This window comes from Oncorhynchus nerka, unplaced genomic scaffold (genome assembly GCF_034236695.1).
Source record: "Oncorhynchus nerka isolate Pitt River unplaced genomic scaffold, Oner_Uvic_2.0 unplaced_scaffold_10___fragment_4___debris, whole genome shotgun sequence".
Classification (NCBI taxonomy): domain Eukaryota; kingdom Metazoa; phylum Chordata; class Actinopteri; order Salmoniformes; family Salmonidae; genus Oncorhynchus; species Oncorhynchus nerka.
Window position 1 is genome coordinate 79,261 of NW_027040321.1, and position 11,942 is coordinate 91,202.

The window sequence follows — 11,942 nt, forward strand, 5'->3', positions numbered from 1 at the left end:
GTTCCAGCATCGGTCTGCGGTGGTATATACACAGCTACGAAAACTATAGATGTAAAATCTTTTGGTAAATAGTGTCGTCTACAGTTTATCATGAGATACTCTACCTCAGGCAAATAAAACCTCAAGACTTTCTTAGATTTCGTGCACCAGCTGTTGTTGACAAATATACATAGGCTGTCGCCCTTGTCTTACCAGAGGCCGCTGTTCTATCCTGCTGAAAAAGCTTAAAACCCGCCATCTGTATGTTAATCTTGTCGTCGTTCAGCCACGACTCTGTGAAACATAAGATATTACAGTTTTTAATGTTCCGTTGGTAGGATATACGTGCTCGTATTTTGTGTATTTTATTATCAATTAGCTGTTTGTTGGCCTAAAATAGGACTGATGGTAAAGCCCCTCTCCTTAGTTACAGTTAGTTAGAGGTGATATGGCATCATAGAGACACCTTTTCCTATCCGAGGACTATTGTAAATATCATTAATCGACTTGTCCTAGATCAAAGGGAATCTTTCTGGGGCATGATTCAAACACCTGAAACATATCCATCACATCATGATGTTCCTATGATTATTTTTCTGGTGATTTCTACTGCATATGCAGTTCCAGCAGTTCTTTATAAAAAATAAAGTGAACCTATTGCAATGATCTCTGCTAGCCACATAAGCTGCTTTGTTGCCAAACTCAATTTAAATGTGTGAGTCACATACTCTATATATACAAAAGTATGTTGATACACCTTCAATTTAGTGGATTCGACTATTTCAGCCACACCAGTTGACAGGTGTATAAAATCGGGCACACAGCCATGCAATCTCCATAGAGAAACATTGGCAGTAGGATGGCGTTACTGAAGAGCTCAGTTACTTTCAAAGTGGCACCGTCATAGGATGCCACCTTTCCAACAAGTAAATTCAACAAAGATTAATGGTCTGGGGATGTTTTTCATGGTTTGGGCTAAGCCCCTTAGTTCCAGTGAAGGGCAAACTTAACTCTACAGCATACAATGACATTCTATATAATTAAGTCCTTCCAACTTTGTGGCAACAGTTTGGAGAAGGCTATTTCCTGTTACAGCATGACAATGCCCCCATGCACAAAGCGAGGTTCATACAGAAATGGTTTGTCAAGATCGGTGTGGAAGAACTTGACTGGCCTGCACAGAGCCCTGACCTCATCCCCTATCAAACACCTTTGGCATGAATTGGAACGCCGACTGCGAGCCAGGCCTAAACGCCCAACATCAGTGTCGGACCTCACTAATGCTCTTGTGGCTGAATGGTAGCAAGTCCCCGCAAGCAATGTTCCAACATCTAGTGGAAAGCCTTCCCAGAAGAGTGGAGGCTGTTATAGCAGCAAAGGGGGGACCAACTCCATATTAACGCTCATGATTTTGGAGTGAGATGTTCAACGAGCAGGTGTCCACATACTTTTGGTCATGTAGTGTATGATGGGTTGGTAAGAAACTAGAGAGTAAGATAGATACTTCCTTGTCAAGATTTGTGGATTCTAGACATCCATTCATTTTAACCATCATCATCTTTTATAAGGGCATACTTTCTTGTTCAGCGTAATACCTCAGGCTGCTGATAACAGGTTCCCTATAGGAACACAGTGGTTCTTTAGATAGCTTAGGCAATTGCTCATTGGCTAATTACAGAGTATCCTTTAAATAACAGTGAAAATGAACTGCAGTCATGTAATTGTTGGGTTTGGGGGGAACAAAATGTTCAAGCTGACTGACAGAGACTCGTTAAGGGCAGATCACGCTGCTCTAGGATGATGACGATCACACTTTAACTATCCTATCAGAGTTCAAAGGCCAAGTCACTCTGCCCTCTGAAAACCCAGTGCAACTCTCACACACTCGATAAATAAAAATCACTTTGGTGATATAGGCCTATTGGATTTAGATAATGCATTGTGTCTCCCTACTGCCATTCTCAATGTGATGTAATGCTCCCTACTGCCTTAAAGGAAGTAATGGAGCAGGATTTATAGGAGAGCCTCTGTTCCACACTAATACTGGTGGTGTGCTCAATGGCTCACTAAACTCTGGCCTCTGCTTAGTGGAACATTTATATGACAGCACATTTAGAAAATATTATCCCTCTGTGTCCTCAATCACTTTCTAATTAGCATTGCACAGTGTTTTCCACTAGCACCGGCTGCTGGCTATACAGCCGGCTTCACATACACCCGAAAGACAGCACCTTACACAGGGCAATGACCCCAATCACTGTCCTGGGGCATTGGGATATATTTTTTTAAGACCAGGGGAAAAAGTGCCTCCTACCGGCCCTCCAACACCACTTACAGCAACATCTGGTCCACATCCAGGACCAATCGAGCTTAGCTTCCGAGGCAGGCCAGCAGTGGAATGCAGGGTGGTATGCTGCTTAAGATGGTGAATCCTCACTGCAGGAACAATAGGTAGGCTAGTGGAAAGATGGCCTCACTCTTGTCCAAAATAGGGTAAAATAAAACAGATGTAATTGTTTTAAAAGCTAATGACACTTATATGATATTGATCTAGGTCTACTGATTTAATCAAAGTGTTGACAATGGAGCAGTCAATTGATGTATTCTGTGTAGCAAAGTCCATGTTTAACACCTGCTTCATTCTTCAATCATACTTGTATTGCACATAGCTGAGAAAATGCCTTTTATTTAGTTATTTATAGATCATTTGGGCTATTTACTTTATTTTTCTGTTTTAATAAAATATGTTGTTTGAAGAACAAACATAATTGTGGCAATTCATTCTGTGTCTTGCAGTAAAGTACTTTAATCTCAAAGGAAGACAGGTTATATGTACAAAAAAGGTTTCATGTTCTCTTAGACAATATATTGAATTGAATACATTGAATTCATACATTTTGAGTCATTTAAATTGTAAATACAATATCACAACTAATGTTTCCAAACTCGGAGTTAAACTCAATAAAGTATTCAATAATGTTGCACTGTATTTCAGATGGAATCAAGGCATTAGAATGTACCAGAGGCAACAAAATCGAGCTTGTTCGGCAAGCCCTCCTGGAGCCCCCAGGGCCGGGGGATGCTGGCTGGCTACTTTTTATACTTGGCTGGCTATTCCATGTGCTTGTGGAAAACACTGATTTCAGTAGTTTGTGGTACTACCTGTGTTTTGGTGGGCAGGTAGCCTAGCGGTAGTGTTGGGCCAGTAACCAAAAAGTTGCTGGTTCGAATTCCTGAGCAGACTAGGTGAAAAATCGGTCGATGTGCCCTTGAGCAAAGCACTTAACCCGAATTGCTCCTGTAAGTCACTCTGGATAAGAGTGTCTGCTAAATGACTAAAATGTAAACATAAAAAAAAAAAGTACTCACATGGAGTGTGAAAAGCACGCATGGGGTCGACGTAACATCCAGAAAGAGACATAGAACTGGAATAGAAGGCAAGGGATATGTTTGTCTCTAGGAAAGAGAGAGCGCACATTTGTGACATAAAAATACAGAGGTTGAAAGGTGGTTTATCAACCAGGCAATAATTACTAGCATAACACAGGTGCATACATATATTACTTAAGGTACTGGTGTTGCGGCCAAAGGGTCAGAAGGCCTGTCTGCTAACACCAATGAATAATGGATGACTGCATAATGTAATGTACTGCATATGATTAGCCTTATCAGATGTAAGATCGTTTCAAGGTCCTTGTCTTGTGCAACCAGGCAGTTACCTATGCAACAACAAGCTGCTGTTCTTGTTTTACACAGGAACTGACAAACATGCAGCTCTCTTCATTTGAGCCTTGCCTGGGTTACAGTCTGTGTTTACAGAATCCTCATGTTTGAAGTCATTTGGTCGTTCTCATAAGAGCCAGCTGGGTGCCGGGGTCAGCATAGTAAATAGATATGGATACTGGTGCCAATAGAGGAAGAGAGAGCCCTGCAAACAATACTAGTCCTTAGGACGTCCCTGGGACATTACAAAATGTTGTCAGGACGTTGTGTCATGGTCCCCTGGAGGTTTTGTGTAGTTCCCGGTTGGTCCTGGGGACATCCCAATTATGTTTTTAGGACGTTCTTCGGGATGTTTTTAGGACGTTCTTGGAGACCATGACACAACGTCCCAAGAACGTTCAGGGGACCATGACACAATGTCCCAAGAACGTCCTAAAAGCGTCTTTGGGGATGTCCCCGGGATTAGACAAAACATTTAGGGGACCATGACACAGCATCCCAAGAACATCCTAAACATGTCCTCAGGAAGAACCCGGGAACTATAAAAAGGTCCCCCAGAGAACGAAAGTCCTGAGAACGTCCTAAAAGTTCCTGATATGGTCCTCAGTGATATCCTGGGAACACACAGGGGACTACACAAAGGTCCCCCAGAGATCATTCCATTGGGACCATCACACAATGTTCCCTTAAGGGACCTAATGGGAACATCGCCAAATGTCCTCAGGACAATGTCTTTGTTTTTTGGGAGGTCTGTTTTTCACCAGAATGGCGATTACACACACAGGATCAAGGACATGTTTGTTTTGCTAAATGTGGAGTTTCTCGAACACAGCAAAAGTCTCCTCCAGTGGTATCTCTCAACCTAATGGGAGCCAGATGGAAACGTTCTGGGAGTGTTGCTTGTTATGATATCTCTCATGGACAGACTACATAAACATAAATGGTACAGTAGATCTGTCATGATACAACGGGATGTGTGAGATCAGTAGAATTAGTTCCGGTGCTTGAGTTTTCCATCACTGGTTATTTAGACAAATCACAATTTCCCATGTTAGCATCTTTCGAATTTTGGGAGGGGAGGGGAAATTTTGGCCCATATACTTGCCATAACTTGCAAAGAGAAAGGGTGGAGCTCTTTGTTCCAATTACGATCCTCATTCTATCTCTTCTCTTAACATGAACTTAATCAAGAATCTGATCAATTATGCGGCAGGGTAGCTTAGTGGTTAGAGCGTTGGACTAGTAACCGAAAGGTTGCAAGTTCAAATCCCTGAGCTGACAAGGTACAAATCTGTCGTTCTGCCCCTGAACAGGCAGTTAACCCACTGTTCCTAGGCCATCATTGAAAATAAGAATTTGTTCTTAACTGACTTGCCTATTAAAATAAAGATTAAAAAAAAAAAAATGCAAGACTTTAGTTCTGGTTTAACTGAAATTACTTGTTATTGTCACTGGTTTGACACTACAGCTTGTCAATTAAGGAAAAGACTTAGCAGTTGTTTGGATGCTTAGCTGTAAAACACTGTAAAACAAACCTACATTTAAAAATAAAAGGAGGAGCTATGGTCTCTTGCCTGGGATGTACCATGGTCCACTGAGTGACCTGTTGTTCTGAAGGTCAGCTAGATGGATACCTGTGGCATTTCACTGGCATTTACCATTTGTCCCTTTCAGAGAGGAGAAACACATTCACTGGAATCGTGAAGCAGAACAACTTCTCTCCCTATTGCCCCCATTAACACAGGGAATGAGACTCACATGGCAAAAAGAGGGGTGAACAATTGGAGGCTGGCTGTGTCGCATTGACACAGTGGGTAATATTGCTGGGTATTGACAGGCCTTCCAAGTCTGGCAACATCTATTTCAGTCGCTTACTGCTGCACAGTAAGCTGAATCTGGATCATTGGTATCAGTGGGTTTCTCACATCACACTGAGACCTGTTGGGTTATGGGTCGTCTGCAAGGGGACGGTCACTCACACAAGGAACCTTTTCCGCACCTGAAAAGAGACAAAATCTCTGCCGTTCACTTAGCTTGTTATAGTCTCAGCTCACACAAAGGTATACTCACACACATATAGTTGCTGACACACAGCAAACACAACTGTTGACAATTTAACACTTTTGCTCACACATTATACAGTACAAACATGCATGCATTTACACACACCCCACCCACATCCACTCACACCATTCTCACAAACCACTGTGACAGTGTGATGACAGGAAGCAGGTCTTCAGCTGATCTAGTGAACTTGGGTGGCCCAAGGGGTTGGCCATACAACCACAGAGGTGTCAGGACACATGACATTAGTATATTGGGACGGGTGGAGATCCAAATTGTCAGAGGATTGGAACAGAGGAAAAATGCGGACACCTATCACTGTGTATGACAGCAGTGCTTGTCTGTGTGTGAGTGTCTGCGAGTGGGTAGACCCTCGAGGTATTACCCATAGCTAAAAACAACAATGGAGCATATGGAAAACATCAGTCTCAACAAGAATAACGTGTGTAAAGTGAGCAATAAACATTGATATTTCGTATATATACACTACCTTTCAAAAGTTTGGGGTCACTTAAATGTCCTTTCAAAAATGTCCTTGTTTTTGAAAGAAAGCCACCTTTTTTGTCCATTAAAATAACATCAAATTGATCTGGAATACAGTGTAGACTGTTCTCAAAGAAACGTGCAAAAACTGCCATGCCCACCACCTGATCAAGAAAATCAAAGCCCTTAACTTGAATTATTTCCCAACAGAGAGGTGCAGGGTGGTATGGCTGCTGGCTTATCTACATCTCTGATTAAGACAACCAGTGAGACAGTAGTTTTCAGCAGAAAATGCTTAGATCACAGGGTCAGTTGAGGGCTGCTTCCAGACGGATGAGAGCTCTTTTCCACAGCAATGCGCAAACCACTGCTGGGTGTAAAAGAAAACCTGCCAGCACCTATTACCATGAGTGCATTGAGTGCAACACTAGCTCTAAAATGTTACTTCAGAGAAACATGAACTAAAACAGAGACCGCAGCGCAAAGGCAAAGACTTGACCTATCTTGTATCTCCCATCAGCTCAATGGTGCCCTGATGCCGTGCTCCTGCTCCCTAATTGCACATAACCAATCATGTTTTCATGCTAATTATGTGTGGGAACATTGAACTCTAGCCTTGTAGTTTTGAATTTTCAATGCCATCTCCATTACGACGGGCAACACCAAGGCTGCAAAACAGTATGCTCAACTGATTGATCTTCATGCCAATAAATTATATAATGACCTAATGGAATTGTACATTTACATGGACAAAGAGATTTGTATCGAGCAATGCCTGAATTAAAATGCCAGTCCTCGATTACAGCCAGTGTATTCTATCACTGCTAATTGTGCAGACATCTGAGACAGAGCTGAAAAAATCCATAGGGTCCTCATGGTAAAAGAAAGCAGCTACAGTAGGAGAACAGGAGCTATTGACCACCACCACCGATTAAACCATTGCTAAAGAACCGTATCCATGATAGCCACCTCCGCAGCAGAAAATCATTTCCTGACATTGAAGGCCAGAAGCTTGCAAAGCGAGAAAATGATTTGTTTGGCCACGTGGAACAATGCTTACATAGGTTTCCTTTTGTTGTTGAATTACATAGCCTTGAGGTATTTCTTTAGTCCCTCCAGCACTATAACAACATAAAACTGTCTTTGCAGAGCCTGCACAGAACAGAGATAAATATATTTCTTTATCCGACAACACAGAGAAATCAAGAGAAAAGGCCTTTTAATTTTTTAAGTCTCTAAAGTGTTCTGTGGCAATGGCTTGTGTCTCTTCTTCTGTCTGTCCACACATTCCTGTACCCTATGATCTGCAGAGAAATGTGGACTTAATGTCACACAGGGGACCTTGACTGTGGCAAAACTATTACGGAATGTCACAATAGGCTATATCACATTCAGCTCCTATGAGGACACAATACCATAGAGATCAAACCTGTACATTTATCTTACAAATCTTGTCCATAACGCAAATAGTTTATCATATCAGTGCTTAGAGCGCCGAAAAAGTGAGAAGCAGAAACAGTACTTGATCCCAAGATCCAAGCATAAAAGGAGGTGTATTCTGGTGAGATCTCACACAATCACAGGGTTCTATGATACTGATAATGCCATTCAAGTGAAAACAATTTCCATCTGTACCATATCTGTTCCAGCAATATGTTCCATAATGACCCATCATGATAATATTTTATTTCTCAAGAGCTCAGTCCAAGAAAGAAGATGTTTCACCTGCCTGTATAACATGCATTGGATATGGTGTCATTGACAGCAATGGCTTTGTCACATCTTTATTGCAAATGGACTCCACAACACACACTACATATCTATATAATGGATGGAGATGGCCAGTTATGGATTTGCTCGTAGCCATGATGAATGAGCTCCCTTACAAAAATGTATTTGTGGCAGAAGACTTTTCGCAAGTTTGAGGCAAATGTGTTGCAAACTAAATAGTGTGTCACAAAATGTTGTCAGAAGTTTGCAAATGTTCTGAATCTGCGGCAAACCTTTGGCAACAATAATGTTTATTGCCACTAGTGGCAAACAGTTCGCCATAGATTTTGTCTGTCAAACAATTCTCTCAAGATTCTATTTAAATCTGTGGCAAACCTGAGGCAACAACATTTATTGCCATTAGTGGCAAACAGTTTACCAGAAGCCATTTCTGGTGAACACATGACTTCCACGCACAGCAACCGTTGACGACCAATCAGGGAGATTGGAAAATGGAAACCAAGCTATCTAGCTAGCTACCTACCAAAGTTGTCTGGTGAGTGTCTAACTTATTAACTAAACTTCCTAATGAACTTTAAAATGGTGTTAGTTAATTGATGCTTAGTTAGTAATGTCATGTTTTATGGGATAGATTGAAATACATTTTGTTGATACCAGTTTCAATCTGTCAGCACCACTGACTGGCTAGTAGTGCTTCGCTAGCTGGTCATATTTTTGCACAATTAATGTGATTTCTTGCTAACTAATGATATGCCTAAACACTTACATTTTTAGGTGAATATGTTGCTGTCTTTTAATACCAACATGCATGTCAATGTGCTAGTGTTACTGTTCAGTAGCATGTTAGCTAGCAACAATATGAGCTGACTTGACTTCAAAGCAAGACTTCCCCTACCCGTGGTGTTGGAAGAGGCTGTATTGGGAGGAGGATGCATCAACAATCTGGAAAGATATTTGTGATGCACTCACTCATGACACTTTTTAAAAATGATAAATGAGTGTATCATCCTCAAGGCTAGCTCGGAACATTTGAAAATGGATTTTAAAGAACTGATTTTAGCATTAAAAGACTCCAAAAAACAGCCAATAATTTCAGGTCCAGTACCATTGTTGGGCCCCTTGATTTTTTTTCAATTTTTACTAACGACATGCCACTAACTTTGAGTAAAGCCAGAGTGTCTATGTATGCGGATGACTCAACACTATACACGTCAGCTACTATAGCTACTGAAATGACAGCAACATTCAACAAAGAGCTGCAGTTAGTTTCAGAGTGGGTGGCAAGGAATAAGTTAGCCCTAAATATTTCTAAAAATAAATGCATTGTATTTGGAACAAAACACTCACTAAACCCTAAACCTCAACTAAATCTTGTAATAAATAATGTGGACATTGAGCAAGTTGAGATCACTAAACTGCTTAGAGTAACCCTAGATTATAAACTGTCATGGTCAAAACATATTGACGCAGTAGTAGCTAAGATGGGCAGAAGTCTGTCTATAATCAAAAATTGCTCTGCCTTAACAACATAATCAACAATGCAGATCCTACAGGCCCTAGTTTTGTTGCACCTTGACTACTGTTTAGTCGTGTGGTCTGGTGCCACAAAAAAGGACTCAGAACAGGGCAGCATGGCTGGTCCTTGGATGTACACAGAGAGCTAATATTAATAATATTTATGTCAATCTCTCCTGGCTGAAAGTGGATGAGAGATTGAATTCATCACTACTTTTATCTATGAGAGGTATTGACATGTTGACTGCACCGAGCTGTCTCTCTAAACTACTGTCACACAGCTCGGACACCCATGCATACCCCACAAGACAAGCCACAAGAAGTCTCTGCACAGTCCCCAAGTCCAGAACAGACTATGGGAGGCACACAGTACTACATAGAGCCATGACTACATGGAACTCCACTCCACATCAAGTAACTGATGCAGCAGTAAAATTAGATAAAAAAAAACAGATAAAAAAACACCTTATGGAACAGTGGGGACTGTGAAGCAACACAAACATTGGCACAGACACATGCAGACACATACACACGATAACATAGGCACTATACATACACATGGATTTAGTACTGTAGATATGTGGTAGTGGTGGAGTATGGGCCTGAGGATGCACAATGTGTTGTGAAACATGTGAATGTATTGTCATTTTTTTTTTAATCGTATAAACTGCCTTAATTTTGCTGGACCCCAGGAAGAGTAGCTGCTGCTTTGGCAGCAGCTAACGGGGATCCATAATAAATACAAATACATTCAACAAGCTTTGGACGAAGAACTTCCACAGAGCCGCCATCTCCAAATTTCACTCACAAAGGCAATAGTTCTGAACTGGTTTGATTTAGTTTTAGTTGTTTTATTAGCTATTACTCAACTATCCCTTGGCTCATGTACATTCTGTAGTTGCTCTTTTATACATCCTAAGGTCAACATTCCCATAGTGTTCACATTTCTCTCATGTCAATTTTGTAGCTACATAATAATAGTATTAAATATACAATTTAATATCCAGCTATTTGCTTTTTTATCCATTAGCACGATGATGATTTCATGTTGTATTGGATTTATTTTGATCTGTTAGGACAATTAGTATATTTTATACATTTAGTATGTTTAGTTTCATTTTCTCTATGAGAAGCAAGTACATTTAAAGTTATATGTGATTTGGTTTATGTACATACATGTTAATGTTGTTAACACACAGTAACCAAAAACCGGATCTAATTTGCATATTCATACTGAGTTTGCAGCAAATTTGCAGCAAACAGTAAAATGTTCGCCATAAGTTTCCCAGAATTGTTTGCCAGATTTGCCAAAACGGTTTGCCAGAAAACAAATTTGCATGCCAGAGCTGATCTCATATTTTCAATGTCCCACTGCATCGTCCATGTTTTTAGAAATTTTAGCAAATGTATTCAAATTTATAACAGAAATATCACATTTACACAAATATTCAGACACTTTACTCAGTACTTTGTTGAAGCACCTCTGGCAGTGATTACAGCCTATAGTCTTCTTGGGTATGACACTACAAGCTTGGCACATCTGTATTTGGGGAGTTTCTCCCATTCTTCTCTGCACATCGTCTCAAGCTCTGTCAGGTTGGATGGCGAGCGTCACTGCATAACTATTTTCAGGTCTCTCCAGAGATGTTTGATCTGGTTCAAGTCCGGGCTCTGACTGGGCCATTCAAGGACATTCAGAGACTTGTAACGCAGCCATTTCTGCTTTGTCTTGGCTGTGTGCTTAGGGTCGTTGTCCTGTTGGAAGGTGAACCTTCGCCCCAGTCTGGGGTCCTGAACGCTCTGGAGCAGGTTTTCATCAAGGATCCATTCATTTTCCCCTTGATCCTGACTAGTCTGAAAAATATGACCACAGCATGATACTGCCACCACCATGCTTCACCGTAGGGATGGTGCCAGGTTTCCTCCAGATGTGACGCTTGGCATTCAGGCCAAAGTTCAATTTGGTTTCATCAGACTAGAAAATCTTGTTTCTTATGGTCTGAGAGTCCTTTAGGTGCCTTTTGGCAAACTCAAAGCGGGCTGTCATCTGCCTATTACTGAGGAGTGGCTTACATCTGGCCACTCTACCATAAAGTCCTGATTGGTGGAGTGCTGCAGAGATGGTTGTCCTTCTAGAAGGTTTTCCCATCTCCACAGAGGAACTCTGCAGCTCTGTCAAAGTGACCATCAGGTTCTTGGTCACCTCCCTGACCAAGGCCCTTCCACGTATTGATCAGTTTGGCCGGGCGATCAGCTCTAGGATAAGTCTTGGTGGTTCCAAACTTCTTCCATTTAAGAATGATGGAGGCCACTGTGTTCTTGTGGACCTTCAATGCTACAGACATTTTGGTACCCTTCCCCAGATCTGTGCCTTGACACAATTCTGTCTCAGCGCTCTACTGACAATTTATTTGACCTCATGGCTTGATTTTTGCTCTGACATGCCC